At 44.1% G+C, this 20,403-nt stretch overlaps 1 non-coding gene and 4 pseudogenes across 1 annotated transcript; 3 read left to right on the top strand and 2 right to left on the bottom strand.

Moving 5' to 3' along the window:
- Nucleotides 1-253: 253 nt before the first annotated feature.
- On the top strand, nucleotides 254-1,678 carry LOC132041838 (large ribosomal subunit protein uL5m-like; annotated as a pseudogene).
- Nucleotides 1,679-3,384: 1,706 nt separating this feature from the next.
- On the top strand, nucleotides 3,385-3,471 carry TRNAS-GGA (transfer RNA serine (anticodon GGA)). Its single transcript has one exon. It is a non-coding gene; the product is annotated as a tRNA-Ser (tRNA).
- Nucleotides 3,472-5,999: 2,528 nt separating this feature from the next.
- On the bottom strand, nucleotides 6,000-7,066 carry LOC132041836 (cytochrome c oxidase subunit 2-like; annotated as a pseudogene).
- An 8,895-nt stretch (nucleotides 7,067-15,961) lies between these two features.
- Nucleotides 15,962-17,581, bottom strand: LOC132041839 (uncharacterized; annotated as a pseudogene).
- Nucleotides 17,582-18,344: 763 nt separating this feature from the next.
- On the top strand, nucleotides 18,345-19,299 carry LOC132041837 (cytochrome c oxidase subunit 3-like; annotated as a pseudogene).
- Nucleotides 19,300-20,403: the final 1,104 nt, after the last annotated feature.

The following is a 20,403-nucleotide window of genomic DNA, read 5'->3' as shown; positions in this document are numbered from 1 at the left end:
TAAGAGATGGGGTTGGGGTGTATAATAACCTTGATGCCCGGGAACAACTACTCAATCAATTAAGGGTCAAATGTTGGAACCTTTTGGGTAAGGATAAGGTAATGGAATTGATAGAGAAATTCAAAAACCTAGGTGGATAGAAGAATTGATAAAGGTAATAGATATGATGATAGAAATCATACTGAGAAAGAGAGGAATTCCGTATAGGTACAACTCTTATTTTTACGAAGTCAAAAAAATGCGATATCAACTCATGTTTCCACTCTATTTTCATTACGAGGATGTATCACGTCAGGATCCGTTGCTCAAACCGAATCACGCCAACGTTATGGAAGTTCCTGGATCGTGTAAAATAATAGTAGTACCAAAGACAGCACCTTCTATCAAAAATGGAAAATTGGCTATGGAGATTCCGTGCGGTCAGAAATTAATACAGACGCAAAGGGCTTCAACAGGAAAGTCGTTTCGTATAGATCCAATCCATTCTTGGGGTCAAATAAAGACAAAAAAGGATATGTCAGTGACCTAGCACGACAAAGCACTCTCCGAGGGCATGGAATGTCACATTTTTTGGTCAGAATATCCACAGTAATGTCTCTGTTAGATTCTCCGGTCGAAATAAGGGAAAGGTCAATTCAATTCTCGATGGAAACGGAATTTTGCGAATTCTCCCCCGAACTGGAAGATCATTTCGAGATCTTCGAACATATTCGAGGGTTCAATGTTACTATTGTAACTTCGGCCAACACACAAGATGAGACTTTACCACCGTGGAGCGGCTTTTTGCAAAAAGATGAGGGGGAAACTCAGTAAGATGTCGGAGAAGCGAAATATACGAGATCACAAACGTAGATTGCTCGCGGCTAGGCTAAATATAGTAAGGCGGAGAACTGTTGTTCAGTGGAGCGCCGGAGTGCGGAGGTTGTTCCCATCATTGAAGTCAGGGTGTGGGACTGAGCCTTCCGAATGAGAAAGAAGAAAAGTGCAACGTTTCGTTGGAAAAACCAACGCAAATATCATATTGACTTTCTCTCGCCCTACTTCTAAAGATAGATAGAAAGGGTTGGAGAGAATGACTTTCTGAAATTCTCTCCTTTCTAAAGCTGCGCAAGGCGGCCCCCCCAGAACAAAGCCCCACCCCTCTTTTCCCCCCTTTAATGAAGGACCCTCGCCTCGCTTCCTATTCATTTGTGGGTCTGGAACCGAGGGCCTTTTTTTTTCAAGAGGTGATTTCGAGAATCAACCAACGGAAAAAATCCGTAGCCCAGGTGACTCACAGCCTCCCTCTCGCCCAAATAAATGAAATGGGATGAATCAAATCAATAAGCTTTTTGATTGATTCAGGGCGCAGCGAAGCCAAATTCAATCAAGGAAAGGGGGCTTACTTTTCCTGAGGCTGATTCATCCTATTCCAATTTAGCTATGCTAATGGAAGAGGAAAAGTTTTCAGATGAGATGGACCCCCAAGAGATGAGGATGTGTTAGAACCCCCAATTGCTTAGGGGTCGCACTCTGTCCCGCTTGATGGACGAAATCTTCTCTCCTTTTAGAATTCTTTCTCCCACACACCTTTTTTGCCCTCTTTCACCGAGGAGGAAAGAATAATCTTCCAAGCGGACAGAGACCTAAATTTCCATTAGATTCATTCCTAAGCTTGCTTTGTTGCAGCAAGATGATCAGTCCGAAGAGTGCTGGAGAGAAGAGAAAGCGGTAAAAACCTCTCTTATTCGGTCACCGAGAAGTCGGACGACTCTTCAGTAACCCAGGGTGATCCGACCCTTCGACGCTTTTTCTCGCTGTATACCCCCTCCATCCTTCGGAGGTGGAAGAAAGAATTACTCACATTTTAATACATAGTAGGGCCCCAGAACGCTATATATATATTTTTAGGATATTTTAAGGTGGGGGAACAAGAGTTGTCACGATAGAAAAGAGAAATTTCGAAATAAATGACTATAAGGAACCAACGACTCTCTCTTCTTAAACAACCTATATCCTCCACACTTAATCAGCATTTGATAGATTATCCAACCCCGAGCAATCTTAGTTATTGGTGGGGGTTCGGTTCGTTAGCTGGTATTTGTTTAGTCATTCAGATAGTGACTGGCATTTTTTTAGCTATGCATTACACACCTCATGTGGATCTAGCTTTCAACAGCGTAGAACACATTATGAGAGATGTTGAAGGGGGCTGGTTGCTCCGTTATATGCATGCTAATGGGGCAAGTATGTTTTTCATTGTGGTTCACCTTCATATTTTTCGTGGTCTATATCATGCCAGTTATAGCAGTCCTAGGGAATTTGTTCGGTGTCTCGGAGTTGTAATCTTCCTATTAATGATTGTGACAGCTTTTATAGGATATGTACTACCTTGGGGTCAGATGAGCTTTTGGGGAGCTACAGTAATTACAAGCTTAGCTAGCGCCATACCTGTAGTAGGAGATACCATAGTGACTTGGCTTTGGGGTGGGTTCTCCGTGGACAATGCCACCTTAAATCGTTTTTTTAGTCTTCATCATTTACTCCCCTTTATTTTAGTAGGCGCCAGTCTTCTTCATCTGGCCGCATTGCATCAATATGGATCCAATAATCCATTGGGTGTACATTCAGAGATGGATAAAATAGCTTCTTACCCTTATTTTTATGTAAAGGATCTAGTAGGTTGGGTAGCTTTTGCTATCTTTTTTTTCCATTTGGATTTTTTATGCTCCTAATGTTTTGGGACATCCCGACAATTATATACCTGCTAATCCGATGTCCACCCCGCCTCATATTGTGCCAGAATGGTATTTCCTACCGATCCATGCCATTCTTCGTAGTATACCTGACAAATCGGGAGGTGTAGCCGCAATAGCACCAGTTTTTATATGTCTGTTGGCTTTACCCTTTTTTAAAAGTATGTATGTACGTAGTTCAAGTTTTCGACCGATTCACCAAGGAATGTTTTGGTTGCTTTTGGCGGATTGCTTACTACTAGGTTGGATCGGATGTCAACCTGTGGAGGCACCATTTGTTACTATTGGACAAATTTCTCCTTTGGTTTTCTTCTTGTTCTTTGCCATAACGCCCATTCTGGGACGAGTCTTCTTGTTCTTTGCCCAATCATTTACATATTACACCAAGAATTGACAAGCGGATAAGTTTTCTAGTTTGCTATGTTGATATAGCTTAGATAGAGAAAAGATAACTCCACTATAGGGTAGGGCTGTACTTCAAAAAAGAAAAAGGGTCCTCTCCCCCTTTTTTATTAAAAAATCAAAAAAGAGGCCCCCCCCAAGGCCTAAGGGGCCCCCTCTGATAAAGAAAGAAAAAAATATAGAACTACCTTTACTGCAAGAATATAAATGACTCGCTATTCACTCGAGGTTTCTGGGTCATAATGTAGGAGAGATGGCCGAGTGGTTTAAGGCGTAGCATTGGAACTGCTATGTAGGCTTTTGTTTACCGGGGGTTCGAATCCCTCTCTTTCCGTACCTTTACCTAATTCACCAACGTTACCGACCGCCATGTATAAAATACAAATCGAGACCTCTAAGAGTCAGACCTTTTTTTGAGATTCTTATAATTACTTTTGTTTTGTACGAAAAAAAAACGGAAAGAGCGGACAACGAATGAAAATCTCTGAACGTGATACGTAAATGGGAGAAAAAATATGGATGAAACCCCTTATCTATCTTTCCTTCGGCAAAAAAAGGTTTATGAAGCCATCCTCGCCTCGGGGATAAGAGATCTTTCGATTCTGGAGAGTAAGCTTCAAGCTCAAGATCTCATTTGTGATCTTCTTCTTCGCGAACCTAATCTCAAGTGAACATTTCTTATTGAATTCTCAATTTTCGTATAAAAATACCTGCCTTTCATTTTATTGAAGAGAAAACCTCCCCCCATTTGAACGAAGTCTCTGGCCTTCCCCGTTATGACTTTAGAGTATCTCTCACGTCTTATAAGTCACTTAAAAATGAATGGGCGGATAGGACCACTCCTGCTTGCTCTTGGCCTTGGCTGCTTAGAGACATCCCTTTAGTTCAGAGAATGGAATTAGGAATTTGATTTTCGTCTTCTTGTAGGTCGGTCATATGTTCAATCAGGAATTCCATCTCTTCTTTGCTTTCTGGTACCGGTTTGAGTTCCTTTGTTCAAATAAATATCTACCCATGTCAGGCTTCCCTTCCCGGTAGTACTTCTGTTCTTCTTCTGTCTGAGGCAAAGGCGAATCCCTTATACTGTATACGGTCGAGCTGGCTTGGCTGGTACATCAAGCATATCGGCATATTGCTTGTTCGGTGTGGTACACATATCTGTCAATGTCAATCAAGTAATAGAATTCATTCCCACTGTCTGAAGAAAACGTGAAGAATTTCCAGTTTATGAGCTTGGAAGACCCGTTGAAGTCCCTGAATAAAGGGGAAAAGGCTATAAGTAGGCCGTTTGCTATTGCTAGAAGGGCTGCTCGCCTTTATACGGCTTGGCTTCGCTATCGCTCCTATGTAGTGGTGATCGGCCTCAAAAGTGGTATTCCTGCCATACAAGCCTATTTTTTTCTAGTGCTAGAAGCTTCGCCAGAAGCAAGCAAGACGAGGGAGCGGAGCTTCGTAGACAAGGCTCGTTATGTACTTGACTGACGAGCTGTCTACTAAACGAGCGTTAGAGCGAGCGAGTTAAGCCTCTAAAGTTTGATAGCTCTTCCCCCTCCCTCACCTTACTCTTCAATTTCCGCTTAAGCTTCCCCGGTTTGGGGGATTAATTGATTGGATACCCGAGAACCATAATCTTTCCTAGGAACAGCTTCTACGACGATAGATAGGGTCAGCTTTCTTTGGCATCTATGCCCCCTGCCCTCCAAACAGTATGGGAGCCTTTCAGCTCGTACTGCTCACACTCCTAGATCTTCACGGCACCTCCTCCACCATAGTGTGAGCTGCTCCCAGCGGAGAAAAGCAAGGCCTACTTCGAAATTAGCTTTCAACAACGTCAACAACACCACGAAAAAAGTCAACAATGGTTGCCCACTAATCTGATCATAGGTGAAATCCAATCCCTTCGCTTCGCGCCAGGCTTTGAAACCGTAAGTCAGGCGCCTTCGGCCCTCCTTTCAGTCGAGTTGCTAAAGCACCTCTCGGAAGCGAGAAAGCGAGCAGCAAGCTGAAAAAAGGGAAAAGTGGTTTTATAAAGCAAAATAAGCTAAGGGGCTGGCTAGGAATCGCAAGAATTGAGAAGGGTGGGAAAGACAGGTTCGGAAATAGCCGGATTAGCAGGAGGAAGGTCTTGAAGAGCCTGAAACAAAGAAAGGTGTACATAAAAAAAGAGGCTGGTTATGGCCTTTACTTGATAGGACTCCTTTCCCATCTATCTTGACCGGGAAGAGGGGATAAAAAACCTTGCTAACGCCCTGCCCACCCTTCTGGATCCCTCATATTTATGATTCCAGGCTTCCCGGACTCGTAATAGACGGCTAAGAACAAGAAGAGGGTCAGTAGTCTCTGCCGTTGCAGGTCCTTCTCCTTCCGCTGAGACGGCCCTCTTTTTTTGTTTGTTCACCGCGGCACGAAATCATGAAGAAGCTGGAATAACTCAGAAAGAGAGTGGCGCCTAGCCGTTGAGAGCGTCTATTATCTTTGTAGAGGAACAGTACGATCTTGGACTGGCCCCCTTCGCATGACCTAGAAAGATAAAGAAGTCCATGCTACTATAAGGCCTCTAAACTCCTCCCTCAGGACACTATTGCGTTGCCCATGGGGACGGGGTAGCCCCCGACTTCCATAGGTCCTTGGTTCGACCTCCTAATGAGAATTGAGGTCCTTGCGCGGGCGTCTCATCCCTAAGACTTGCTTGCTCTGTATGGAGTGCCCTGTGGTTCCTCGAGTGCCAGCCGCAGAAAGGAATGCCATCAACTAGGGCGCTATTGGCCACTAACCACTCGCTCGCCAGCCGCTCGGGCTCCGCGTTTCAAGTTCGTTATCCTAACCGTCCCCTCTGCTCCACCGGGTGCCTGGCCCCTTCTTCTATCTTATCTACTGCCTTGCTCCTCGGCTCCCTACAGCTCCAGCCGCTCGCTGTAATAGCTTGCTTCTCGGGTGGCTCGCACCCCCGGGTGGTGCGGCTGAGCCAGAGTGGGCTCAACAGTCGGCCTATGTTTCCGGGCGCACGCGTAAAGGCATGATTAGTTCCACAAATCTCACTGCACTGACCATAGTAAACTCCTTCTCGTTGTACCAAAATAGAGATTTGATTTAAACGACCAGGTACAGCATCACATTTGACACCTGAGGAAGGTACAGCCCAACTATGAGGTACATCAGCAGATGTTACAATAATACGTAGATGAGTTTTGGCTGGTACAACCACTCTATTGTCCACTTCTAATAAACGTGATTGACCCAATTCTAGATCTTCTTCTGGAATCATATAACTGTCAAAAGTGAGTGACTGCTCATCGGAACTGTTATAGTCAGAATACTCATAAGTCCGATACCATTGATGTCCAATAGCTTTGATAGTAATGGCTGGATCTACTACTACCTCGTCCATTGAGTATAAGAGAGCAAATGATGGTATAGCAATGAACATCGAGATGAGACTAGGAAAGATGGTCCGAAGAATCTCGATAGTAGTTCCATGAACAATCCTTTGCGGGATTGCATTTTCTTTATAGTGGAAATGCCATAAAGCGCGAACCAAGATCCATAATACGAAAACCAAAATCAGAATGAGGAAGAAAAAGATATCGTGATGTAAGTCTATTATTCCTTGCATTATAGGTGTAGCTGCGTCTTGAGATCCTAATTGCCATGGTTCCGCTGCATCACAAGGAGAAATTGTGAGGAATAACCATTTTAGAACAATCGTTTTCAAAGCAAAGGTTCCTTCATTGACTGCTCCGCTCCCCCCCCAAACAAAGAGAGACTGATTCTGACTCTCCCAATTAAGGAAGACGGAAATGACTGGTGCCGGTTGGTCCAACCAAGAAAAAAGAGATGGGAATTTTGGGCGTAAGATTCTTCTTCTTCTTACAATATTTTGAGTTAGATGAACAGATCACTCCTCTAAGCAGCCTTCTTCTTATATACATATTATTCTGTCATGGGTTGTTAGCTGTGTTCTATCGTAGCTATCTCTGTTCAACACTTGGAGGGAGCGAGCAACGGCCTGCGAGCGATCGTAGCTACTTCCCTTAGTTTTGTTTCAAACTCTTCTCTTTTTTCCTTTTTTCTTACTTTTCCATCTATATAAAGAGAAAGTTTTGGATTCCTGATGTGCTCCGTAGAGCTAAAATAGGGTTTCATCAAATCCTCGCTATATAAAGAGAAAGTTTTGGATTTCTGATGTGCTCTTACGAAGGAAAATTGGATTGCTAACTTTTGCATCTATATAAAATGAAAAGAAAGATTTGTGTGTAGCTCGCCAAGGTACGGAGTGACTCTTACTCAACTTCGATGAAATCAATCTCATATGCCGAGATCAAGGTTCAAACAAAAACAAGAACAGAAATAGATCAAAGTCAAAGGGAAAGAAGGGATGCTGTTCATGCGGGGAAGAAGGACATTTTAAGAAGAATTGTCCCAGTAGAAAGGCTTATCATGATAAGACAAAAGACCAGAACACAGTAAGAGGAGAGTCTGCTATGGTAAAAGGAACAGAGGTCAAGCGTGTGGATGTCCTATATGCAGCTGAAGCCTTGAATATTACTGATCTGGTTGAACAAGAGTGGATCATGGACACAGGTTGTTCTTACCACATGACACCCAAGAAAGAGTGGTTTGATGAATTGAATGAAGAGATCACAGGGATAATCAAGATGGGAAATGACACAACATCATCAGTGAAAGGAATAGGAAGTATAAAGATCCTAAATGAGGATGGAACAGTGGTGATTCTGACACAAGTGAGGTATGTACCAGATTTAAAGAGAAACCTTATCTCACTAGGAACACTGGATTCACAGGGTTGTGCATATAGAGGTGAAAATTGAATCTTGAAAGTGCTAAAGGGTTGCAGAGTTGTTCTAAGAGGAAAACAGTACGACAGTCTATACTTCCTACAAGGCAAAGTTGTTGAGACAGAAGCTCTCATAACTGAGGACAAGAAGGATGAAACTTCACTGTGGCACAGCAGGTTAGGCCACATGAGTCAAAAAGGGCTAGAACTGCTGGTGAAAAAAGGGTACATTGATGGTAAGAAGGTGTCATCTCTTTATTTCTGTGAAGACAGCATATATGGGAAGGCACACCGTGTGAGCTTTGGAGTTTAAAAGCACACTACAAAACTACCATTCCTCCAAGAGAAGAAATGGCACCAACATTGGTCACTGAAGCACCTTTCGTCAATGAAGGAGCTATCCTCCCCGGCAACAGAGTAGGATAAATGCCATGAAGCTTCCCCGGTCCCTAGGAAGGGCTTTCCCAAACCAATGCAATACCTATATTCTCACTTTACTTTTCTCTGGCAGCTATTGAAATGGAAGTTGGTGAAATGTACGATCGATTTCAGCTCTCTAGGACAGTCAAAGATCCTTTCTTTAGTCCTGCTTTACTATATGATGCCCTACTTTCCCGGTTTTCTGGAAGGTTCTACCTAGATGCCGGAGGAACCCATTCCCTCCGTTGTTGTTGTTATCTGTTGATTTCCTAGCTGACCTTCCTACTCCTGCCTACAGGGCATATCCCACAACAGGTATTAGCTTTTGACAATGATTACACGCTTATTATTCGCGTCACGTCAAATGGAGAACTATGATTGGAACTCTAAGCTGCTTCAGTTTCTCTTAAGTTAAGGGTGCTGATGTTCCCACTGGTCTGGTACTATATTTGATATTCTGGTTAGCTTGACAGGCCTAATTAATAGATACATTTGATTCTGCTTTTCCCAATAATATCAAGCGGGTATAACTCTAACAGTTCCAACTCCCAGGTACTTAACTGCTTCACTTCAGTTGCAATAAACCTGGCTTGGTGTAAACTATTACATATCACCTATGCCCAGGCTCTGGAGACCTCTTCTCTGTCAGACCTCTCTTCCTCCGATCCAACCCTACTGTTTGAAGTGAGCTACAACCACTTTCTTTTTCATTCCTTCCAAACCAAACCGGAATAGACTTCTGTCTTGAGAACAACCAACTTACATGGCTCTATCTACTACGAAAGAGGCAAGGACAGATCCACCGAAAAAGGATCGGTCTTGAGTCCTCGGGAGATTCGTTGTCGGAATTCTTTGATTCCACCTATCTTCTTGAAGAAGAGGTTCTATCTCAATCAGTTTGGGCTAGTGTGCAATGCCGCTAACCTTCTATCTTTGGTTCACCTTGAACAACCTATCTTAGCAGCTTCTTCTTGTGAGAAAATCAAAAGTGTTGTGTTCTTGCCTTGCCGAGTTCAACCTATCTTTCTAGCACCGGATTTTGTAATGGAATTGCTTTCTATCCTATCTTTTGTATCCTATCTAATGTAGCAAGCGATCTTTGCAACTTCTTATATTCTCATCAGAGGTTGTTGGTGAATAGGTTCTTTTTTTCTACAGATAGAACCAAAGCCCTTCTTCTTGCAACATCCGACTCGTTCACAGCTGATTGATTCAATAGCAACTTCTTCGAGAACAGTGAGAGCAGATTCAATAGCAAGGGCGCAGCTCCTGGTTCTTAGCTTATCACATGGCCCTTTATCATCGAAGACAGTGATCGACATACGAATCGTGAAATGAATTCCTTGGTGGGAAACCCTCCGATCCGATGACTCCCTGATCCTCTCTTTTATCCCCCCATCTATTCACTCCGAGGAACGCCTGTTGTTAGCCAACCAATCCCATGAGCTAGCTTCCCTGGTTTGGTTAGCTTGGGAATAGGTTTCCCCTTACAGGACTTTAGTTACTCGACTGAAAGGAAAGATCGTAAAAGTAGCGTAGAACCCTCTTCCTTCGGGTGTACTTGTCCTATCGAACAAACTTCCTGTAAGGGAGGAATTGATTTCTATTCTATAATACAGAGAAAGAAAGCGGGAAAGAAAACTCACTGGGGAGACGCTTGATTCGCTGCAAATCAGAGTGTAAGAAAGCAAAGAAGAGAAGTCGACAAATAAGCTGCTAGTGCTGAGTAAGCGGCGTGAGAGTATCCAGTCCTGGGGGAAGAGAAGCTCTAAGCGTACCCGCAGTTCACGTACCAGCTCTTAGAAATGTTCACGTATCCAGTGCTAGTCTTTTCTGTTCCAGTAAGAGTAGTTGGAGGACTAGCTAGTGAATCAGCTGTTAGGGGCAAGGCGCTTGACCAACGGGAGAAGCCAACTCCGTTCCTCCTAACACAGATATCAGATATTAGGCTTGGCAACAGACGCTTTGATATGTGTTACACAGACGCCCTGTAGACATTGAATCGGCTCACTCCGACTTCGATTGCTAAAATGTTGACGTGAATACGCTTGCTGGTTGTGATATGTTCCCTACTATACTACTATTGAAGACCTTGACTTTTGATCTTCCTTCTAGGAGAATTCATCAAACCTTGCTTATCCTTCTGATGAGCAAGCTTTTCCTCTAACTAAGTTAGACTGCCTCTTACGAGCAGGTAACCTACCTTCTAAACCATGCCCCCACTATACTTTCTTCTAAGCCAGCTTTTCACTCTTTGTTTTCGTATCATCTCATTGGACTTATTTCAAACAAACTCGTTACACTCGCACCTGATACACGGGAACGAAGAAAACTACATGGGGAGCACGCTTACACCTGCAAGAACTAAGGGTCCAGACCAAGCACAGACAGATAGAACCAGACATCAAAAATCTTCCTTTGCACAATGCCTATCAGATATGGAAGGAGGATCTTTCAAGAGAAACTTCCATTTGATTTTCTAGCTCCGAGAGCTACTTTAATGGCTTGTGCCCATAACAAGTAGTTATGACCATTCAACTTTACAGAGGTAATCTGCATACTGACCTGATCAGATGAAGTGTTGGAGGCGGATTTATTTGAGTTAGAATCAGCCATGACGAATAACGTTGAGAAAGACCACCCAAGAAAGAATAAAGAAGCAACCCCCACAACCATGGAGAATATGAGAGCAAGCCTAAGAAGAGGTTCCCTCTCGAGGAACGCCTCGAGGAACGCCTCTTCTCATTATATGATTTGTGTGAACACAGTAAAGTCCCACCATAAGCATTCTGCATCTCCACTGCATTAAATGAAACTAAACGTCCCTTTCAACTTGGATCAACTGCCTCAATCAGTTTCCTTTCTCCCAGTAGCTCCATACCAATCAACAAGCACCGTACCGCACATCATCGACAGGCCTTTTCCTGTAGCTACCTCTAGCACCACTAGACCGAAGCTGTAAACATTTCTGTGATGGAACACCATAATAAACATATTAAGGAGCAAGATCTCCCATTTTCCCAGCTGGTATTGTAGCTTCCCTGGTTATAGAACTATGTTCATAGACTTCTGCCTAAATCTCCTAGCTTGGCATTGAATTCTGCATCAAGCATTATATTTCAAGTCTTAACTAACGTCCCTATGAATTCTTTCTCTCTCACATTCTGAATGCAGATATGATAGAGCAGACGCAACTCCGAGAACTAGATTCAACCTTTGCTTTCTTTTCCTCTGGCTACTAAGATGTTTCAGTTCGCCAGGTTGTCTCTTGCCTGCCCATGGATTCAGCAGCAGTTCAAAAGGTTAACCTATTCGGGAATCTCCGGATCTACGCTTATTTTCAACTCCCCGAAGCATTTCGTCGCTTACTACGCCCTTCCTCGTCTCTGGGTGCCTAGGTATCCACCGTAAGCCTTTCCTCGTTTGAACCTCGCCCTTCACTTCAACTCATACATACTACTTTTTGACTTCCAGGAGATCAGATTTTGACCCAAGAACACAGCAAAACCGGTGATCGATCGTCTGGGTATCAGGGTATCCAAACCAATCAGAGTCTGCAAAGCTTTTAAGTTGAATCTCTGAATCTGCATAATACATCAGACCTTGTCCAGGAGAATTCTTGAGGTAATGGAGAATTAGAGTGGCAGCCTGCATATGTGGAACTCGAGGAACAGCAACAAATTGACTTAAACGATTCACAGCATATGTAATGTCAGGCCGTAAGATACTGAAGCTGTCCTTCCAACCAGCCAACCCATATTACTTACTAACGGTTGAACACAACACTTACTTTGGCCAGGTTCTTCCATCTCCTTCGGATCCTGTAACTCTCTCCTTCTCTCAAATGAGAGCATTTGAGACTCTCCTCATCAACTAGTTAATGAGACTTCTCGTGCTGAAAAAGATCATTTCATTGACCTACGGCACGGAAGGAAAGCACCGCTGCTAGCTCGCCTTGTCCATGGAACTTATCCTGTTGAGAATCCTATCTTGCTTGACTGCGCTGGGAAGTCTTTCCTTAAAGCATTGATTTGACTTGGAGTATCCGCTTAAGTGAGAAAAGGAACTTATTTATTTAGCTTGAACTCTGAGCCGTAGAAGAGGACTTTTCTGAAGGACGGCTGGAGGAACCCCTTGAGCATGGACGAGAGTGAACCTATTTAAAGGTTTACTGTATCGTTTACTGGTGATGGGAATATGTAATATTGTTGTAGAAGTTTCCAGCCTCACAGGTTTTAGATTGAACTATGGAACCGAGCGAAGACCTTGAGATTGAGATTCCCAGTCCACTTATGAAATGGATCCGATTCACCGCTTTCGACTGAGATGTAAAGTCACCTTCTGCCTTTGCTTTTCGTATTCTATGGTTTTCTCCAACTCCTAATCTCAGTTTTACTTCTATGAACTCTATAGATTGATCCACAAAGAGATTAAAATTCTTACCTTCAGTATAAGTTTATCCTGAACCCTATGGCACTTCGCTGCTTGCTCCAGTGAGCTACCATTTAATGAAAGGGATATTATTCTCCTTTTCAGTGTGTGTACACGCTTGAAAGGAAAAAGATGAACTCAGACTAATAAAAGGAAACGGAACTTAGAAAACAAAACAACTAAGGATGGGCTCTTTGGTCTCATTCTTTTTCTGAGAAGAAGGTTCAGAGACAGCAAGAAGATTGTTCAAAGAAGCTAGATAGTCTGCTGGGAATGTGTGTCTATTATGCAGAGGAATTGAAAGAGAATGTGAACAGAGAATCAACAGAAAGTTTTCCTTCTTCTTTGGTACCGTAGAAGCTTGGCGATGTGAAAAGATCGAATTCTTGAGAACGAGCGAAGAAGCAATTGGGGCAGCGTATAGCCTTAGTCACGCGCATCCCTTTCCTGCATAAAGATGAGCTAGATAGCACGGCTTTGAAAGAAAGATATCTGAGGCAATTTTCCATTCACCTTTTCTTGCTGGTTAAGATAGTAAGCCGAGACTTCTGTAGTAGCTTTCTGTTGATTGGATAAGGAGTCAGTTGAAAGTGGTGAATAAGACCTGCAAATCCCCCTCTAAATGGTTGCCTTTTTTCATTTTCAATCTGTAAATTCATGAAGTCAAGAAGTGTAGCCGAATCAAATAGTTGGCTCTAGTCTAATTGACTACTTGGAAAGAAAAAAGTGATTTAGTGAAGTCTCTTTGATGCGCTACGAAGGTCAAGCAGGAAAAAGGGAAGCCCTTTCGACCTAAGCCAGGCTAATAGGTTGAGTGACCAGGCGTTCCTCGAGAAAGGTTATGTAATAGAGGCAATAGTGAGCCCCGAAGAGTGCTTTTCTATTCTTCCCCTTATTCGCTACGTATTCCTTTCACTGGGAAAGCTCCATCGCTCCTAATACGACAAGGCTCCTGCTGGCGGTTTCGCTCCCCGCGCCTAGTAGTCCATTTTATTCAGAATTCTTCTTCTTTTTGTTGATGGTGTTTGAAGGGACGAAAGGAGCTAGTGAGCAATGACATCCGCGCGGGAATAGGCTTGCTTCTTCCTAGCGATCGGGCGGTCCTCCCTCTTCCTGTTCACCGCCGGTTCGCCCACTGCTGCTTTCATAGATGTCGTGCAAAGGGGTTCCTCCAAGCTAATGGATGCCTATTCCGTTCTCCTGCTCCAGCTCAAGAGTTCAAACGGACAGAAGAGAGTCCTGCTACCGAAAAAAAGTGCATAATATTGGATTTAAACAAAGGGGATTTATTCACGAATACGATTTCTATTGATTGAAAGCTTTCCTATTACTGATGGCAGGCGGGCGAGACGGAGACCGCCGAAGAAGTGCCTTGACGCGCCGCAGCCACTACTTTGACTCCTTTTATGCAATTATGAACTCCACGGAACTTTCTCGATTCCAACGCAACTTATCCTTTTGGAGCTGACGTAACAAACTAGGCGAGCCTCCCAACGAAGCCAACATAAATCCTATCCGAATAAAAAAAATAAAAGGCAGTTTCATTATGGTGGTATACCAACCTCCTGTTCTGGAACTTCCAGTTCCAATCGAAGCATATAGATCCGTAAATAGATTTGTATGTATAGCCACTTCAGCCGTGCTCGTCCTTTCTCGAAAGTATCTTTTTTCTGGGAACATGGTTAACCAAAAATTATTATGTTTGCGATTCTTCATCCACCAATGCAGAAAATGCTCAAGTTTTCCATTCTTATATGAGGCCGGAAAGTTTATTAGCAAGAGGTCGGCATGAAGTGATTCATCATGCTCAAACATGAGCCGATCGTTCGTTAGGGGACGGTTTATAGATCATCAAATTCCCACAAATGGAATGAGAAGTGGGTCCATGTAAATGATCGAGACTCGTAAACAACAACGCTCCTTCCCCATATGGAGTTCGGAACCCAAAGGCAATCGTTGAGTGAACTGTATCTTCTTTGTGTTAGTTGACCCAAGCCGCACCATTACCGCAAGGGTGGGGCTCGGCCTCCGAACCGTACGTGGGACGAGCCTGCCTCATACAGCTCGGGCCGAAGACCGGGGGAAATTTAGGAGAGATGGGGAGACCCAGCAGCTGCCGGTCGGGGCGGGGGTAAGCTTGTGAAGGCGAGCTTATCCCGCAAAACCAATCCTATAGCGCTAGCGCTTCGCGTTCTTTCTATTTTATCTCATTTCATTCCGGGATAGGCGGCTAATACTAATCTAATAAGTGAAGTAGTCATCGTCTGACCAATTGACTCGGACACCAGCCCGCTCGTGCCCGCCCATTCTGTCTCGCCCTAAATGGAATGGCTCTCTTAGTTACGCTGCACCCCGCGACCCGAGTCCCCACGTCCGCTCTTCTCCGCCCGCAACCTAAGAAGTTGGCTTTGCCAACACAACATTAGGCCGTCCTTCATTCTATGCTGACCCCGCCCGGGGCTGGCTTTTGGGAAGCCCGTTCCCCACCGCGCTCATGGCCCGGCTGGCCTGCCAGCGGTAGTGGGAATTATCCCGTTCCCTGGTCAAAGACTTGGTTGATGCGGATCTACTCCACGAGGAGCGGTACGGACGTAGATGATATCATCACGACCTCTCTTTTCGTACCGCTAGGATGCTTAACGCCACTTCGCCAACTAGCGTTACCCGCGCTGTGTCTCTCTCAGTGGGTCAGCACTGGGTTGCTCGAGCAGCGAAGCTTACACCCATTCGCATTAGTTCATCCAAAAGTTCCTTACCTCATGCACGAATTTTTGAATAAGCCATCTTCCTATCAAGGTTAAGGAGTCAACTGAGCATCTCAGCGGCGGGATTGAATACCCGGATCGAATCAGAGTTCAGCGCCGCCTGCGCCCTGAACAAATAGGAGGCGGGCCACAGGTCGCACATAAGCCGCCGGGTCGCACACGACAGAAGAACACCCAACATACAGATGCACACTCCTCCATGTGAAATATTCATCTTCATTGGAACTTTGGTAGTAGTCGTGACCAACAGCCAGCCATCAGCTGTCGGCTCTTGGTAAGGAGAGCTTCAAGCCCGATTTCTGGTGGCACGCCCCCCACACAAGCACCCTCCAACTCAGGGGGGACGGGGAAAGCTAGAGGCCCAAAACCTTCGACCCTTCTTTCTAAATCTAAATGGGGGTGCCCGGAGCACCTCATCTTGTCATTTCGTCGTTGCTCATTCCCGTTCGGCCGAAGTGTTTGGCCTTTCCTTCCGCGCCCGCTCACGCTTCGCTGACCTATCGCGTGCTAAAAGAGGAAAACGAAAAGAAAGAATAAACAGAGCACACCGCAGAAAGATTCTAAATATGAGAAGTCCCCCTTGGATTCGAGAAGACGGAAATGAAGAACGGGAACGAAAAAAAATAAGGCCTTTCTAGCTCTAGTTTTGGATGAGCTTCTCCCAATTATGTCTGGTAATAGAATAGGGCGACTTGCTCTGACCAAGACTCCACTTTTTGCTCCGTCCATGGAGCGTATGATTTTCCTGGAATGTAGATAGACCAAAAGAGGGAATGAAGAGATAGGAATAGGAATTATAGTACCATTGGAAAAAGGGGCACCCGTGGGAACATCTCTACTGACGAACCATTTCAATAGTACGGGTGCTGCCGTGCCACAAGGCACGACCATAAAAAGAATAAAAAAGAAAAAGTTATGTAGTTGGACCATCTGCTCTATCCGTTCGAGTTTGGCTTCTCTAAAGAAGAGAAGGCGCTAAAAATGAAAATGTTCGCAAGGCATACCGAAAGGATACCAATGAAGCCGACCATTAATGACTAGTTCGAACACCAGGAGCGGAAGGAGGGACTTGAACCTCAACCTTAGCCTTGGCAAGGCTATGTCACTATTAAGCTATTTCCGCCAGCTACGGTAGTGGCGAAGCACTACTGAGCAATTCACGTATTACTTGATACGGACGACTTCCGTTTTTCCGCCGGACCACGGCTCTTGACCTCCGATCGAGCTACGAGCACGAGTAGGTAGGCGGCATCTGTCTTTTTTTTTTAAGTTGAGTCATTTCCTTTCCTAAGACGGCTCCTCTTATTCTACGATAATCCAAGCAGCAGCTGCCCGAGTCCGCTCGGAACCAATCGATTCCTGAGCCTGGACTCAAGGTCTCTCCTGCCTGGTGAGCTTGCTGCGAATGCTGCGAGTAAATACATGAACGAGACGAGTGAGTTAGTCTCCGAGCGAACCCGACGGGTCTTTCAAACATCCAAGTTGCCACTTTTCAGCTACTTGGAATGCATGAGACCCCTGCATTTAGGAATCTTAGGTTACCTCCAGCCTTCTGAAGCGAGTTGACCTTCTGTTGACCTCCGCTTGGCCTGGACCCCGAGCCCTAGAGTTACCTTAGAGGACCTTCACAACTTCCAAAACTTCCCCAAACCCCTAGGAAGCAAGCCAAGCCGATGATAGATTTTATCTGAATTTCTTCTTTTGATATGGTCCTCTAGAACCTTGTGTCTCCTCAAACTATATGGAACGTAAAAATCTCAATTGCACGGGATGTTGAGGTTGGTAAGCATCTATACCTAGCTCAGCCATTAGAGTTAGAGTCCATTCACGGCTAACTTACCACCAACGAAGAATTCCTCGCATAAAATGATTCTTACATTCTATAGATACTGTAAAAGCCAACTCATGTTTCTGCGAAAATAAATAAGAAAGCTCATTTTTTCTTTTCTTATGCTAGCCTTTCTAAATATCCTTCTCTTGTTGATGAAGCGCCCCTTTATGGAGTTGAGCCTGACTTGGGCAGCCGCTTTCATTGTTGTACCATTATATTCTTTTTTCATGTCTTTTATGGATGGCTGTTCTCATTCCGTCGGAGGCGATGGAAGCGGTGCCAGCTCTTCGAAGCGACCGCGTCTCGACCTGCCCAGAACAACAGGAATAATTTCATCTAAAAAAAAATATGAAGAAGTAAGAAAGATCAAAATGGAGTTAGCCGAACTGATTGGCTCCCTAATTGACCAAGCGAAAGAGGGGCTGCAATTTCCGCCCATAAGGGGAGTGCCTTCGCCACCGGTAATGTGTGGAAGAGCTAATAAACCGAATTGGGAACAATGAGAAGGCCAGACCAGAAGGGAAAACGACCCCAATGGGGAGATTACCGATTTTATAAATAAAAAGAAGTTCTTAAAGCGGGCCCGTGATAACACAAAGAATGAGAACGAGGGCCAGATGAACATCTGAGGTGAGATTCGGATTCGGGCCATCGTCAATCAGTGTTATGAAAATGATAAGAGTGAGAACTCATTTTCATTTTATCTTGTGACTCATTCTCTTCTTTCTTTTCGTCTATTTGTGCATCTTTCTTTCTCCCATGCTTTCCGTCGGTCAAACCAACGATTCTCTTCTCAAAGTAATAGAGAGATCCTTTTCTAGTTAGACTTCTATCAATGCAATGAAAGAACCATCCCTTCCTATTAGTTTGTCCTGTCAGATAGAAAGAAAATTAGACCCCAAAGAGAAAGAGCCCGTTGGGGGGTGAAGGGTGGGGGTTTACATACAACCGAGACAAAGTGGTTTATGATTGAATCTCAGAGGCATTCTTATCATTTGGTAGATCCAAGTCCATGGCCTATTTCGGGTTCACTCGGAGCTTTGGCAACCACCGTAGGAGGTGATGTGTACATGCACCCATTTCAAGGGGGTGCAAGACTTCTAAGTTTGGGCCTCATATTTCTCCTATATACCATGTTCGTATGGTGGCGCGATGTTCTACGTGAATCCACGTTGGAAGGACATCATACCAAAGTCGTACAATTAGGACCTCGATATGGTTCTATTCTGTTCATCGTATCGGAGGTTATGTTCTTTTTTGCTTTTTTTTGGGCTTCTTCTCATTCTTCTTTGGCACCTGCGGTAGAGATCGGAGGTATTTGGCCCCCAAAAGGGATTGCGGTTTTAGATCCTTGGGAAATCCCTTTTATTAATACCTTATTGCCCTTTTATCCGGAGCTTCCATAACTTGGGCTCATCGTGCTATACTCGCGAGGAAGGAAAAACGAGCAGTTTATGCTTTAACAGCTACCCTTTCACTGGCTCTAGTATTTACTGGCTTTCAAGGAATGGAATATTATCAAGCACCCTTCACTATTTCGGATAGTATTTATGGTTCTACCTTTTTCTTAGCAACAGGCTTTCATGGTTTTCATGTGATTATAGGTACTCTTTTCTTGATTATATGTGGTATTCGGCAATATCTTGGTCATCTGACGAAGGAGCATCACGTTGGCTTTGAAGCAGCTGCATGGTACTGGCATTTTGTAGACGTGGTTTGGTTATTCCTATTTGTCTCTATCTATTGGTGGGGAGGTATATGAAGGAACGAAAGAGTGGATTCAAAAAATGAAAGCTCGAAGACAAAGAGAACCGGGCTTTTCCAAAGAATTACTGCAGCTTTCCCACTCCCTTTGATTATCATATACAATAAAGTCTCTTCCACTTTCCTACCAAATCTCTCTTTATTCTGGCACATAAATGAAGGCGTTCCTCGAAGAGATTATGGCAGATCATGTTCACCAAGAAATGACCCGAAATTTGATCTTGGTCTATTTGAGATTGTTCCTTTTAATCGTAATCAAAGATGTTTTCTTGTTTCTTGTTTCTTTTCTAAACAAATTGAAGAACCTAATGGATCGAACTCATCCTACGAAAGATATCGGAACACCAAAACTAGAAAGAAAGAAAGTAGAGCTTATTGCGAGAGTTCGCCGTTAAAAGTGCAAGCTGTAATTATACGTTTCAGAATCCCACTTAATAATTTCCTAAAAAAATGAAATCTGCTTTTCGTAAGACGTGTCTTTAGAATACTGTTCAAAACAAGTAATCAATTCGTTGACCAAGCGAAGATTGAGGTGATGACAAGTTTGCAACCACCAAACTCGGTAAAGGGTATTCGAAGCTTCTTAGGACATTAGGGTTCTATAGGAGATTTCTCAAGGATTTCTCGAAGATTGCTAGGCCACTCACACAACTCTTATGCAAAGATGTGGCTTTTGTGTTTGATGAGAAATGCCTTGAGTGAGGCATTCTTGATGCTTAAAGAGGCTCTAGTGACCGCGCCCATAGTCCAACCACCGGATTGGAATTTACCATTTGAGGTCATGTGCGATGCAAGTGACTACGCGGTTGGAGCCGTTTTGGGGCAAAGGAAGGACAGGAAGTTGAGCGCCATCTACTATGCTAGTAGAACCTTGGACGACGCGCAAGTCAACTATGCCACCACCGCGCTTTACGCTCCTCGCCGTAGTTTTCGCCTTTGAGAAGTTTAGGTCTTACTTGGTGGGCTCCAAACCAATAGTGCACACGGACCACGCGGCTTTGAGATACTTATTGGCAAGAAGGACGCGAAACCGAGGCTACTTAGATGGATTCTACTTCTCCAAGAGTTTCATTTGGTTATAAAGGCGTTCCTCAGGTGGTTCCTATAGTTTTGGTTGAAAGGTCTTGGTTGGAATCCTTGACCTCCAACATAGTTCAACTCTTCTTGTGTTGTGGCTCCTCATACCCTTCAACACCAAAGTCTTGGTACCCTTGATATCCACCATACTCTTCACAAGAGTTTACCGTCATCTTTTCTTTT

The sequence above is a fragment of the Lycium ferocissimum genome, unplaced genomic scaffold, assembly GCF_029784015.1.
Source record: "Lycium ferocissimum isolate CSIRO_LF1 unplaced genomic scaffold, AGI_CSIRO_Lferr_CH_V1 ctg11893, whole genome shotgun sequence".
NCBI lineage: Eukaryota > Viridiplantae > Streptophyta > Magnoliopsida > Solanales > Solanaceae > Lycium > Lycium ferocissimum.
This window is presented reverse-complemented; position numbering and strand designations above follow the sequence as displayed.